We start from the raw sequence: 14,458 nt of genomic DNA on the forward strand, positions 1-14,458 counted from the left end.
CATCGAAATTGTAAGTATTTTTTTTTTAATATTATTAATAAAAATAAACTAATGAAAAATTTTTATTTTGATTTGAAAACAATAATATTTACCATAAATAAAATAAAGAAGCGAAAAATACATTCTCTTGAATAAACCGTATCTGCATTGTGAGTATATTTCGATTTTATACTATGGCACGCATAAACCATTTTTGCATTCTCTCCCTTTATACCGACCTTTGCGTCGGTACGGATAGTTGCTATTTAGCGTAACTTTTATACTATTTAGATTTCAATATTTTTTTAGTGTACTATAAGTGGATTACTGAAAATTAGCTTATTGAACGGAACATGGGAGATGAGTGAAAAGAACTTAATTTTGGGTAATTTTTCGGTACCGTGTGAATTAATTCAAAACAAAAATAATAGCGAACCTGGTGGTGAGAGGCGGAAGGTGGACTAAAATTCTATTACAGAGAACCACATTATTTTAATTATTTTCTTCGGAGAAAGTCGTCTGTCACTTCGTTTGTGGTTGAACTGGACGGATGTTTGGTCCCCCACTTTCCCAAACATTACGATCAAATTCTGCTGCATTGTATAAACGATCGAAATTATATTTTTTCTTAATCCAGTCTTCATTTTTTAATACAAGAGAATCAATATCAAACATTTTTTTAAATGCTAAGGTGTCTTGTAAGTTCACCTTCAAGGAAGTACTTTGTTCGTTGAATCCTTAAAGCGCTCCTTTCAGCTTCTAATTGGATAAATTGATGCAACGGAATCAGATAAAGTAGAGCATCTAGTGAAATGCTCGGTGTGCTGTTCATTGCACCAGTTATTGAGAGAGTAGCTAGTCTTTGCAGTCCCCCCAGCTTCTTCTGAGCCGATTTTTCATTAGTTTTCGGCCACCAACCGTAATGATGCGTAGGATATTCTGGGTCTTACAATCGTCAAATAAATCCAGTGGATCATTTTTGGTTTTAGGCCCCATTTCCTACCAAATGTTTTTTTGCTTATCCAAAGAGCATTTATTGCCTTATTAACAACCTGCTCGATATGTGAATTCCAGTTAAGTTTACTGTCAAGAATGACTCTCAGATACTTGACTGTTCGTGAAGTTTCTTAAGAGGTTTCCTTCAATTTTAAGTTATTTATAGAAATTTTCCTTTTCCGTGTGAACGGTACAATAGTGGTCTTAGAAGGGTTTATATTCAACCATTCTTTAGCGCACCACGACGAAACATAATTTAAAGCAGTTTGCATTCTATTTGAAATGATGTTATCAAATTTTCCTCGTACTATTATGACTTTGTCATCAGCAAAGCCAATTATCTCGAAGCCCTTTGCTTCTCAGTTTTTGAGAAGTTCGTCAACAATTAAAGACCATAAAAGAGGTGCAAGCACACCTCCTTCAGGACATCCTTTTACAGCCTTAACTGTTATGGATGAGCTTCCAAGATTTGCTGAGATTTCTCTTTTAGAAAGCATCTCATTAATCCATTTAACGATGCTTTTGTCGAATCTACGCTTCAACATATTGTTTTTCATGGAGTTATAAGATGCACTATCAAATGCTCCTTCAATATCAATGAATGCTGCTAGTGACATTTTTTTTTAATTCAAAAGATTTTTCTAGTTTGTAACAAGCGTGTCAAGAGCTGTTACTGTTGATTTGATGTGCAAACTGATATTTACTCAAAGGAATTGTAATCAAGTACGTTGATTTTATATGCTGATCTATTATTTTCTCCATTATTTTTAGCATAATGGATGATAAACTGATCGGCCTGAAGGATTTAGAAGAAGTTTTACCCTTTTTATTAGCCTTCGGAATAAATATAACCTTTACTTGACGCCAAGTTATCGGAATATAACTTAATCTTAAGCTTGCTCTAAGGAAGCCTGTTAGAATGGCCCGCATAAACAATAACCATAAGAAGCGCCTAACCACCAATTCGGGATATCATCCTAACTTTATGTGGAATAGTCGTACCATCTATGATATCGTTAGAGTATGGTACCCATTTATTAGGGTGGTGTCAAAGTTTCTTTTCCTTTCTGAAGTAGTACTGGAAAAAATCCGTCCCTACCTGGTGATTTGAAAGGAGCAAAAGAATCAATCGCCCATTCGACATGTTTTTCTGTAAAAGTTCTATTGGCCAGATTACGAGCGTCTTTCCTGGCAATCTCTAACCCAGTCGATTCATTCATTGGTGTCTGAACTTCCGTCCTGATTTTTTTCAGAGCCAGTTTGCGCTGCACGTGTATTTTGGTCTTCATTTATGTTGGAATTGAACATGGAAAGTGTGTTTTCATCTAAGCCTATATTGCAGCCTATATCACGTAATATAGGCTGTCTTGCAATGAGCACTCATACATAGGATTTCCAGTGAAAACTAGATGATGACACGTGATATACGCTGTAATGTGAACGGGGTATTATGGTATTATTTTTGTATTTGTCTAATACGTCTTCCTTTCCTTCAAACTAATACCATAGAGGTAACTCTAAGACCAGAAGGTCCCCGAAGAAATGTGCTCAACTTTTTGGCTCAGCTCTGGTACTCTCTTCGGTCCCAAGCTAATCGATTCACCCCTCGAAACATAAGAAAATCACTAACCCCTCATTTTATCTGTCAAACTTTCATAGCTAATCAAAACAAACATTGTGCAGTACTAGAATTTTGACTAGAATGGGGTACGTTAATCGTTTGCTTGGAACCAATAGGCTAGTCAAGTAATGAGCCAATTTAAAATCGATAGTTTCATATTGATTGTTGCTAATACCTTGTACAGACATACAAAGTACATTGTTGTACTACCGTTGTATTCACGTCTAACGATGGTCTAACGCTAACATTCTTCCTTCTGGATACTAATGAAAGAGAATTAAAGTCGATGAAGAGAATCGAACAATGTTACTTAGGACCTAATGCATTGTTCAGCTTGATATTGAGTTTTAATAGTCATAATTGGGTATTTTGCGGTGACCGTGTTTGCGTGTTGTTTCATGTGGTATTGAATGGCTGTCAAACATGAGAAGAAAATGTTTAAAAAGTGATAAATTAATCACATTTCACAGTGAAAATTTACTGTTTGCCCAATATTATAAGCTCCAAACTGGAGCCAATAACTTTTTGAAAATCGTTAAAAACACTATTGTACGTTGAAAATGAAAAAATAATGCTATAATATGCGTGACAAAGCTTTCAATGCGTGACAAAGCTTTCAAGAAGTTTATTTGATTGTAAATGGTGCTGGTATAAATATTCCTTTGATTGAGACTGACTTAAAATCAATGATAATCAGTCGTTTGTGGTTCCAGAATTAAAAAAAAACGGAAATCTATTAAATTTTATGGATTACTATTAAACAGGACTTGTTTATGTTACGGATTACAGTTATTGTTTATAGTTTTCAATCTGGCTACGATTAAGATTAATAAATTAAACAGCTATCAACCAGAACTTAACATGTTCGAACAAAATGTATCCGTTATTGTTGTCAGTAATTTGTTGTTAATATATGGTAGCTATTGAAAAGTAAACGGTAGGCAGTCCTTTGTCTCGTGAAAATTTTGTTCTTATGTCACTATCGACTTAGAAGTAGACTTAGAAGACTAACTTGCTGGCTGAGTGTATTTATTGAAATGCTAGTGTTGTGTATAGAAATTGGGAAAAGAAGTGTAAATTGAACCAAGTGTCTGATTATTGTTGTCGGGTGCGGAAAATTATTGCAAGAATTTCCATTGCTAGGAAAGGAATAGCTACAAACGCTGCTGAACGCTGTGATTGTTCGAAAAGGTGAGTTTATCTTCTCTCTCTCTCTCTCTCTCTCTCTCTCTCTCTCTCTCTCTCTCTCTCTCTCTCTCTCTCTCTCTCTCTCTCTTTTCTCTCTCTCTCTCTCTCTCTCTCTCTCTCTCTCTACTCTCTCTCTCTCTCTCTCTCTCTCTCTCTCTCTCTCTCTCTCTCTCTCTCTCTCTCTCTCTCTCTCTCTCTCTCTCTTCTCTCTCTCTCTCTCTCTCTCTCTCTCTCTCTCTCTCTCTCTCTCTCTCTCTCTCTCTTCTCTCTCTCTCTCTCTCTCTCTCTCTCTCTCTCTCTCTCTCTCTCTCTCTCTCTCTCTCTCTCTCTCTCTCTCTCTCTCTCTCTCTCTCTCTCTCTCTCTCTCTCTCTTCTCTCTCTCTCTCTCTCTCTCTCTTCTCTCTCTCTCTCTCTCTCTCTCTCTCTCTCTCTCTTCTCTCTCTCTCTCTCTCTCTCTCTCTCTCTCTCTCTCTCTCTCTCTCTCTCTCTCTCTCTCCCTCTCTCCCTCTCTCCTCTCTCTCTCTCTCTCTCTCTCTCTCTCTCCCTCTCTCTCTCTCTCTCGACCTATCTATTGAGATACATACACATTTTAACAAATCTACCACGTACTGGGCGAAGCTTATTTCAAACTGCCACTGGCCTCCTCACTTGATCACTACTTCGTTACATTGAGTTATTACGTATCGATTTAAACTTTGACTTATCTTGCAGTATACATTCGTCTGTAATTTTGTGACCAAAGCCGGTCACTTCAGCTTTGAGTTTGAGATTTTGATGCCTATATCAGTTATAAACTTTAAGTTGATTTTTCAAACGATGTTCTACTGAACATCCTATGACAGTATCGGCATCTATATAGAGAAAAGCACATTCAGGGGTTCATCCACTTTGTGCTATACACATCATTCGTTGGCAACTGTTCGGACTTATGTTCATTCCGAACGGTAACCGTTTAAATTGGAAATGTCCACGTTCGGGAAGAGAGACTGCAGTAACTCCTCGAGAACTCTTCTCAATCTTTATCTGTTGAAGACCAGACATGAGATCGAGAGTTGCAAAATAATTAGCTCTGCCGAGCTGATCCAGAATATCATCTATTCTCGGCAAAGGAAATTTGTCCGCCAATATTTTTTTTATTTACCTGCCTATAATCGATAACTAATCTCCATTTTTTCTCTTGGTTAGCCGATTTTTTCGGTACTAACAGAATAGGAGAGTTAAAGTGTGAAACTGAAGGTTCAATAGTTCTTCTTCTTCTTCTTCTTCGCATTTCAAGCTTATTGCATATCGCATATTAGCTTATTGCGTGCTCTCAACTTATTAATTGTGTGCTTTCGATGCCTGTACCATTTTTGCATTGGTATATATGATATATATATAATCATACTTCTATGCCTAGGGAAGTCGAGAAATTTTCCAACCCGAAAAATTCCTAGACCGCACCGGGAATCGAACCCAACCACCTCCAGCATGGTCTTGCTTTGTAGCTGCGCCTTTACCGACTGAGCTAAGGGAGGTGTTTTATCCGGTAGATTTATTGTTTGTTGATATGAATTGTTATATGTTAAAACATCATCTTTAAGACTAAATATATCATTATATTCTTCACACAACTTTTGTAGAGGTTGTTGTGCAAATATTGGGACGTTTGCAAATGATAACTCGTTTCTCAAAGCATTAATGCTATCTATATTGAAATTTGAACTGACATTAAAAATGCTAAAATTATTCAAAGGTAAAAGTTTAGGCTTAAAAGAATAAATAATTGCGTCTTTGTCAGACGTATTAATTAACCTAACATAAGGCGTATCTTTAGATATGATGGTATTGCTACAAAAAATACCCGGTGTTATTTCCATTGACTCCACAATCATATCCTGGTCAATGTTTAAATCTGTTAAACGTCGGATAACTTCTGCTCTAGCCGGTATTATTATTGAACCTTTAAGAGTATCATGAATTGGTATATTTAAACATTTGTCATTTAAATATAGTGATAGCATCCACGTGTCATTTAAATATAGTGATAGCATCCACGTGTCATAGTTGATTTCACTTCTGTATCTAGTCAGGAAGTCTCTACCCAGTATTCCATCAGTTGGTATTGGGAAATCGTTTCCTACTAGATGAAATTCATTTTCTATGGAGTTATTTTCAGTAAATATGAGGCACTCTATAGTACCGTAACTCTCTTTTTCATCAGCGGTTATTCCACGAATGGAACAACGTTTTTCAGGGTTATAAGTGCAATTTGGTTTTACTAAACCAGCTTTTAAAATTGAAATATCCGCTCTGGTATCAACCATGAACGAACAAATTGTATGTGAATTATTTAAATGCAATTCTACAAAGTTTGAGGCCGCTACGTTTATTGAGTAAACTGCCCCAAAGTAGCTAAAAAAGGATGATTGCTAGGGTGTTGAACATTTTGTATAGCCGGTGGTGAAATAATCTGCTGCTACTGCATCATATTTCCGTTATTTGGTATTACAGTTCTAGAAGATTCTTGTGTATGCTGTGTGTACAGCACACGCGCATTTCTTGGACCATAATTTTGGAAATTTGAATTTGGACCGTAATTTTGGAAATGAGTCGAGTTATGAAAATTTCCACGACCTCTTGAGTAATTTTGTCGGAATGCAAAATTTCTTGGTTGATTTTGGTATTGGTTTCTGTTGAAACGGAGGTTCGTATTGCGATAGTGACCCCCTCGGGTACTGAAATTTCCACGAGTATAATTTCTGCCTCTATAGTGTGAATTATTTACACTAGATTGTGTACTCAAGATTTGCGCAGTTGGTGCACTTGCTGATTCATTGACTTTCTGAATCGCTGCCTGAATTGATGAAAATTCAGCCGCTTTGAGTATTATTCGAGTATCGGGATCTGTAGTTTTACATATCAAGGTATCAATCCCAGCCTTGGTTGCCATTTTAGTTGCAACATTCAAAGGTATTTCCTTTTTTACGTACGATGAAGTCAACTGAGAGGTCAGTTGTTCAACTTCATCGTGAAATTTCTCGTTGTCGCCTTTTTTGTTTAGGGCTTTTAATTTTGCGATAACTGTTTCAGGCGTTTCCAATGAGGTGCAGTTTTGTTTTACTGCGTCAATTATTGCGGACATTGGCATGTAAAGCTGATCGGGCTTTACCGATTAACCGTGTTTTTACAAATTTCACGGCTATTGGCGTTTGTGCAGCGGTTGTTAGTTCTTTTAGCAGACTAATCGAATCAATGAATGAGTCCAAGGTTGCCGGTGAGCCATCGTAGGGCTGCACCAAGGCGGTCGCCGTTTTAAGGTCAAATACAGGTGTTTGTTGGTCTGGCATTTTGTTTCTTTTGTTATTTTCCTCTAATTTTCTATTAACGATATACGTGATTTCTAGATAGAAATCTCTTGAACATTTACATATGTTATTAAATTCTGTATCCGACAAAATATCGGCATTTTTTTAAATTTTCCTCTATTTTTAAAACAAGTTTTTTAACAACTTCTAGTTTTTCCATTAAGGTTTTGCTTGTAATTATGTTATTTATGGATTTTTTTAAGTTTATTAGCAAAATAGATAAAGGTTTTCACATTCTTTCATATCACTGTTTTTCAAAAATTAGAGAACATCTCTGGTGGTGTGGCTGTGTTGTCTTCCTTCGTGCTGATGTTAGTTTTTGCCTACCGGGGGTTTTTCGTCGTCTCCATTCTGCTACCACACGATGTGAGCAGTCAAATTTGCTGACGGGGGATCTTCGCTATGTTTTACTGTACAGCATTGAGCGTTTTCTATGCATTTCACTACACGGATTTTTCTTCTAATAGGTTGCGCACTTTAAGTGTTTTGAGGTTTTGTTGTCCATGTTCTCTGACACTTTGATGAAACGTCTATTGTCTATTCTAAACTTTCGTTATTTTCAAACTACGGTGGACCGTACGTTACTCAAGCTTACAGCTCGATCCATACGCGCTTGTGTTTTGAGCCGTTCGTACTACGTTATCAATTTGTAGATAACATAAACGCCAAATGCAATTACCACTACTATTAGCACGTATGCGATTAGTTCGATCGACGCAGCCGATTTTTCTTCGTGTTCCTGCGTTTTCGCGTTACTTGCATTTATAATGCTAACGATCTGTTCGTGGTTCAATGGTTTAGCTTCGGGTTTAGAATTGTCGTTACCCATTTTGCTTTTCACACTTCAACTTTTTAGAACACACGACTTTTATTCAAAACACGCAATATTCTCGGAACACTTGGAATTCTTTAGCACTTTTGATTGATGCGGAAAACCACTGTCACGTTAACTGAATTCTAACTTTCTGTTTTCTGCAGGTTTGTATCCTCTGTCACGGTCAGCCATGAGGTATGACGGACTTCGGATAATTTACAACCAACTGGGTTGACGGTTCAAAAGGCAATCTCCACTTTATTTCATGGGTTCTATCGATGAAGGGACATATTTGGATTTTTGGAATGTATACAAAAGATAAACCTAGAGTGAGCGAAGCGACGCGATGGGTTTATTGTATAAACAGTTTACTTGCATACGCGTGAAGCTTATAAGCTCATAACGCACATGCGGCAACAATTAGATTAGTTTATTAAACAAGGAAAAGGAAAAGGTTTTGCTGTTAACTGAGCAGTTTCTCAGTAGGTCAAGAATTTGGGTAATGTTTATCTGTGTCAAAAGGAAATGGTTAGTTTATGGATTGTGAATGATTGTTTCATGATACGTGTGGGATAATGCAAGTATGGTAATACTACAAACTGAATCAAAAGCCCCCTTAATGTTCAAGAATACTGAAGCCAATTGCTCCTTGTGCGCAAAGGCCAGTTGAATATCTGTGGAAAGCAGCGTTAATGCGTATAATGTTGTTTTCTAGTAAGGAATTGAATAAGTCTAGCAAGCGCCTTTTAGCGATATCTGGGAGATGTTTCAGAAGATTGAATTTAATCATATCGCTTCCCGGTGAGGAGTTGTTCGATGAGAGAAGAGCCATAGAGAATTCCAGCGTTGTGAATGGTCTATCCAGAGAACCGCCGCTCGGAGACGCTTCTCAAAGAATGTGTTGTGCAGGAACTGAGTCCGGACAGACCTTTTTAGCGAAATCGAATATCCATCGGTTGGAGTATTCTTCACACTCATTAGAAGATGAGCGGTTACGCATGTTGCGAACCACCCTCCACAAGGTGTTCATTGAGGTTTCTCGTGAGAGTCCCTCGACGAAATTGCGCCAATAACCGCGTTTTTTTTTTGCTTAGATTGATTGTTTCAGCTTTATCTCAAGCTTTGAATATTCCTCTATTGTGTCTACGAAAAGCTTTGAAAGCATCAGATTTTTCTACATACAATTTTTGTGCATTCTTCGTCCCATCCAGGTGAGGCTGGTCTCCTTTTGAAGGTCGCACTTGGAACTTTTCTTTTTTGTGCTTCCAGTGAGCTTTTGTATATCAAATCAGCGAGGAATCGATATTCTTCTAATGGTGGAAGCGTATCTATTGATTCGGCACCGATTGTCACCACCGTTGCATATTTATGCCAATCTGTGTTCCTTGTAAGATCAAATGGAACTCGAGATGGTTCTGCAGAGTGAGAGGCACACTTAATTGAAATGATGATTGGCAAATGATCGCTACCATGGGGATCATTGATAACCTTCCACAGACAATCCAATGATAGCGATCTTGAACACAAAGATAGGTCGAGTCGGCTTTCTCGAGCCGGAGGTTTTGCTATACGTGTCGCTTCACCATTGTTCAAAATAGTCAAGTTGAAGTCGTCGCATAAATCGTAAAAAATAGCCGCTCTATTGTCATCATATAGATCGCCCCACCCAGTACCATGGGAGTTCATATCACCCAGAATTAATACTGAGGATGGAAGAATCGAAACTAGATTCCAGAGTTGACTACGGCTAGTGGAGGTTCTTGGTGGAACATAAACTGAAATTATGCAAAGGCCTTTGTTTTTTACATTTATTTGGCAAGCGACGATTTCGACGCCTGATAAAGCAGGAAGGGATATTTTGTAGAAAGGGTAGCACTTTTTGATCAAAAAGTACTCCTCAATAAGAATCGTCTCTATCCAGGAGGAAAGCCATGTTTCTCACAGAGAGCAAATATATCACAATCAAAAATGTGAAGTAAAAATTTGAACGAGTTTAGTTTAGGCACTAGACTACGGCAGTTCCACTGTAGCACAGTGATCATATCTTCAACCTCGTTCGACGAATTATCCATCGAAAGATATGATTGATGCAAGGAGGGGCCATGAAACAGTCAATTGCTTAAGATATGATTCTAATGTTGGAAGCAAGGCAGAAACTAAGCTTCTAAGAGGGTCTTGTATGTTGAACATATTTAATTTGAATTCCACAATGTCCGAAAAAGCTAGCAAACCTCGTTCGGACTTGGATTTCTTTTGAGAAGTTTGAGGAGCAGCTTTATTATTTTTCTTATCTTTTTTGGGCAATGCTGGAAAATTCCTGCTGCATCCAGGGATTGGTTCAGCAGGAGCCTTTCTTACGGCGCACTTTCGGGGAGGGGCATTTTCTTTTTGAGGATCCCTCCATTTTTGAAGGTGCGTGTACCACCGTAGAATCACCTTCATCGGATGAGTCAGAGTCCGATTCTTCAGCTGACAAAATCGAAAATTGGTTTGCATCTTGGACGGCTGATGCAGCCTTCACCATTTGAGCATATGTCTGCTTGGAGCGTCCTGAGATTGAACGCTGCACTTTATCGGAGTGCTGCTTGTACATCGGGCACTCCTGCAAGGGGTGAGGATTCTCGCCACAGTACGCGCATTTTACTGATTTTTTTGTGGCAAGAATCCTCTTTGTGGTTTTCACCACATTTGCCACAACGAGTTTTGTTGCCGCAATGGCTGGCCGAGTGTCCCAGCCTTTTGCAGTTGGTACAATTATAAACCCTCGGTACAAACAACCGCACCGGAAAAAAAGCACCATCAACTTTGACAAAGTTTGGCAGAACTGAACCAGCGAAAGTCACCCGAAACGAGTCTGAATGCTGATAAACTTTCTTGCCATCTTGTAAAGACACTGAATGCAGATGCCTAGCATCCAGTATCTTTACAAGCTCGCATGTGACTTTTCTGTTTTTAAAACAACCCGAGGCACGTTTCAAGTCCTCGACAGACAGACTCGCGTCGGAGACCATGCCTTCTATCTCCACATCTCGAGAAGGGATGTAGATGTTGTACTCAACACTAAACAACTCGTGATCAGCAATTTTATTTGCTACATCATAATTCGGTGCTTCTACACGCAGTCTGTTGAATCTCTCCTTATGTACCAAGATTCCCGGATACTTACGCAGCAAGTCTCTCGAAATGTCGAGAGTTTTCAAGGGTTTATTTTTAGGCCGAAAAAAGACAACCCATGGTCCTTTCGAAAGTGGTTGGTAATACCTGGTTCGCGCAACGTTGGCATCAGAAGATGCCATAAGTGATGCGCAAAAGCGGTGCGCAACCGCTTAACAAGGAAAAAAATAAAAACCTTCTCCAATTTATTAATTTTAATTACTAGTTATTTATTTATTTTTTTTTGCACGGCGTACAAGCAAATTAAAGTCAAATAAAAAATCAAAAAAAAAACTCATATCTAGTTGCAACAAGTTGTCTCACTATGAACCTTACCAGGGGTGAGAGACAGAGCCACGCGAAACGAGGCAAAATAAAACTACAATAGGGAGGCAATGGACTTGCAAAATGTATTGTCTTATACTTATGCCGGTTGTGTAAACAACCTATCAGCCGGTGCAGCTAGGTATTCCGTTTGCTGCTGCTACGATGCGGCTATTGACGGAGATGATGCGATGATGATGGTGATGATTTGATGATGATCGATCACTGGGGTAAAGGTGAACAGTCTATACGAAAGACTCAAGGCCCAAGCGCAATGACAGTGGAAGCGGAACGGCAACGGCAGCGGAACCAAATCGACTTCGGTTAGGCATCTTGATGTCATTAGTGACAACTGTCAAACTTTCCGTTTCCGTTCCGCTTCCGTCCACATTGCGTTTGGGCCTTCAGCTTACGATAGCTGCTTCCGAAAACCGTGCGCGATTCACCTGAACACTTTTTTTTGACAACGATAGCGATGGAAACGTGGTAAAAAACGAGTGTCGTATGAAGAGACCAAGACGCTGTTATGACGCGGAATGATTTGTCAAGTTGTCAATCTTCACTTACTTTACGCATTTTATAGTAGCTTCACAATATGAGGTGGACCTACTCAAATGTGGGTAGTTTTGAAATAGCGTGTACACAATAAGACATTCGAACTCAGCAAAAAAAAGTTTTTTTAAATTTACAGCAGATCAAATGCACATCAGTTGTGTAATATATTGCGTTGTACGATGTGCAAAGAATTTGCGAACAATTTTACATCAGTGAATAATATATTATAATCTTGTATCTGATTCCGTATTATTTGATACATCGGCATGATTTAGGTTGATCAATCCTACAATCTTTTTTGCTGTGTACTTTGTTGAAAGCTTTTCAGAAAAATAAAACATCTGGCATTTTCTATTTATTTTTTGTTCCGCATTGCGTAATACCATGTAATACTTTCCCGATGTCAATTATACAAGGTCCAGCCCAACCGGCTTATTGGTTTAGTGAAACGTGGAAATGTGTAGTGGTGTTCGTATTTTATCGCAATGTTCATCTTTTTACACGAAACAGCTGTTTTCTGTAACGACACGTCTGCCATTCGCAAAATGGTATGTTGTGCTGCCGTGACATCGTCATTCGCTTGCTCAGCAATGTTTACAACATTTTTGCTTCTAACACCAGCAAGCTGCCTGTTGTACGAGACCATCTATGATTGACACCCTCAAATTCAACAGATTTCGTCCCGCCAGTGGATAAACTAGTTTTGAGGTATGGAGATTTTCCGAACTTGTTTGACATACTAATATATATAATAATAATATGTCAAACAAGTTCGGAAAAGCTATTACTAAAAAGCACAAAATGTAGAAATTTATTCACCGCAAGAATAATGTTTGAAGAGAAATTGCGGATTTTTTTAGAACCTCCATACCGGATAAAACTATTTTATCCAGCACTGCACTATGGGGCGGCTCCATACAAAGTGGTGGCCAAAAATATTTTATTGGTTTTTCCGCACTTTTTGATGGTATTATAGTAAGTTAAGCATAAAATTAGTCATATTTATGTATTTTCATCGCATCCGGAAGGTGTAACTAGTATTAAACCCAGTAATGAGCTACTTATTCCTGAACAATAAACTTGAAAGTTTGTTTTTAATTTTAGGGACAGTTCAAATGCAAATCAAAACTAGAATAAGTTTGCTGTGCATAAGATTAAATAGGAAAGGTGGAGTTGGAACCCCCCCCCCCCCCCCCCTCCTAGCCAAGACCTGACCCCTCCCCCATTTTTTTATATATGTGATATAAGAGTATTGTTTTACCAATCAGGTATTTTGATGAAGAATTATTTGTCTATCGAACCTCCTCTCTACTGAAAATATTTTTTCCGTCCAAATCTCGCCTTTACCATCATAAGGGCGTATCTGCATTGATCGATTTTCTCTTTCGTTAATAACTTGGCCAAACCGAAACCGATCGACGCAATTTTTGGACTGTGGCAAGATGTTATGATCAGTGCTGCGATTTGTCATTTTCATTGAGAAAACTTCAGTGGATATAGACAAAATTCATTTCAGCAGCAACACTGATAGAACTGAAAATCAAAATTTCCTTTGTCAAAATCTTACTCTTTTCTTTGTCAGTGACAAAGATTCCCTTGGTGAAAAAACTGTGAATTTGCGCATTCTGTGTCACATTATTGTTCTCCAGGCTGATAATGATGATGATTCGTATTCACTTTGATGGTTCTATGTAACTGTTTTGCTAAATTAATTTGATTTCGATAGTAATTCAGCAAATGAAAAAACTGCACATCGTCGTCACTGATAGTAATATCACAGTCAAACAGACATAACACATTGAATGCTTTTCAATTTAAAACATCGTTGCTAAAACACTACCGCCATCTGTTGAGTATACTGTGATGGGTAGTACGCTGAACAGATGGCGGTAGTGTGTACACGTCAAACGCAAGGGTTATTGACTATGCGCGCCACAGGTGGCGGTATTATCAACTAAAAACATTTAAATTGACCGTTAAATGCGTGTTCGATGAACAAATTGCCAGTGTTATGTCTGTTTGTCTGTGGTAATATCGCTGACAATTGATATTGATTGCTACTGATGGTGACTCTCTGCTGAAATAAGTGACCAGGGTTGTTTTGTTATTATCAGTTTTTAGTGTCGAAATTTTGCAGCACTGGTTATGATCCTTTTCCGTCAGTAAAAAAATCACGTCGATCGGCTTCGATTTGGTCAAGTTATTAACAAAAGAGAAAATCGATAAAAACAAATCGATCAATGCAGTTATGCCGTTATGATACTCAAGGCGAGAAATAAATCATTAAAGCTAGTCGAAAGGATTATTTTTTTACTATGTTTCCATTATTTTTACTGAACACATATCAACATCGTTAACTAAGTTGAACTACATTTTTTATACTGCAGGGATGAATATAGGGTAAATGTCGGCTTCGGCACACATTGACTGTTTTTGGCAACCAAAATTTAAACGATAATTTAACTATGTTTTCCCAACAAC

At 38.1% G+C, this 14,458-nt stretch overlaps 1 protein-coding gene across 1 annotated transcript in view; it reads left to right on the forward strand.

Moving 5' to 3' along the window:
* The first annotated feature begins 3,202 nt into the window (after positions 1 to 3,202).
* Positions 3,203 to 14,458, forward strand: part of sbb (scribbler) — a 202,182-nt gene continuing 190,926 nt past the window's right edge. The window contains exon 1 of the mRNA XM_065220842.1: positions 3,203 to 3,787. The gene's annotated coding sequence lies outside the window, so the exon portion shown is untranslated. The remainder of the gene's footprint in view (positions 3,788 to 14,458) is intronic.

This window comes from Ochlerotatus camptorhynchus, unplaced genomic scaffold, assembly GCF_037179485.1.
Source record: "Ochlerotatus camptorhynchus isolate MF236.1 unplaced genomic scaffold, CSIRO-AGI_Acam_v1.1 ptg000134l, whole genome shotgun sequence".
In the NCBI taxonomy this organism is placed as follows: Eukaryota; Metazoa; Arthropoda; class Insecta; order Diptera; family Culicidae; genus Ochlerotatus; species Ochlerotatus camptorhynchus.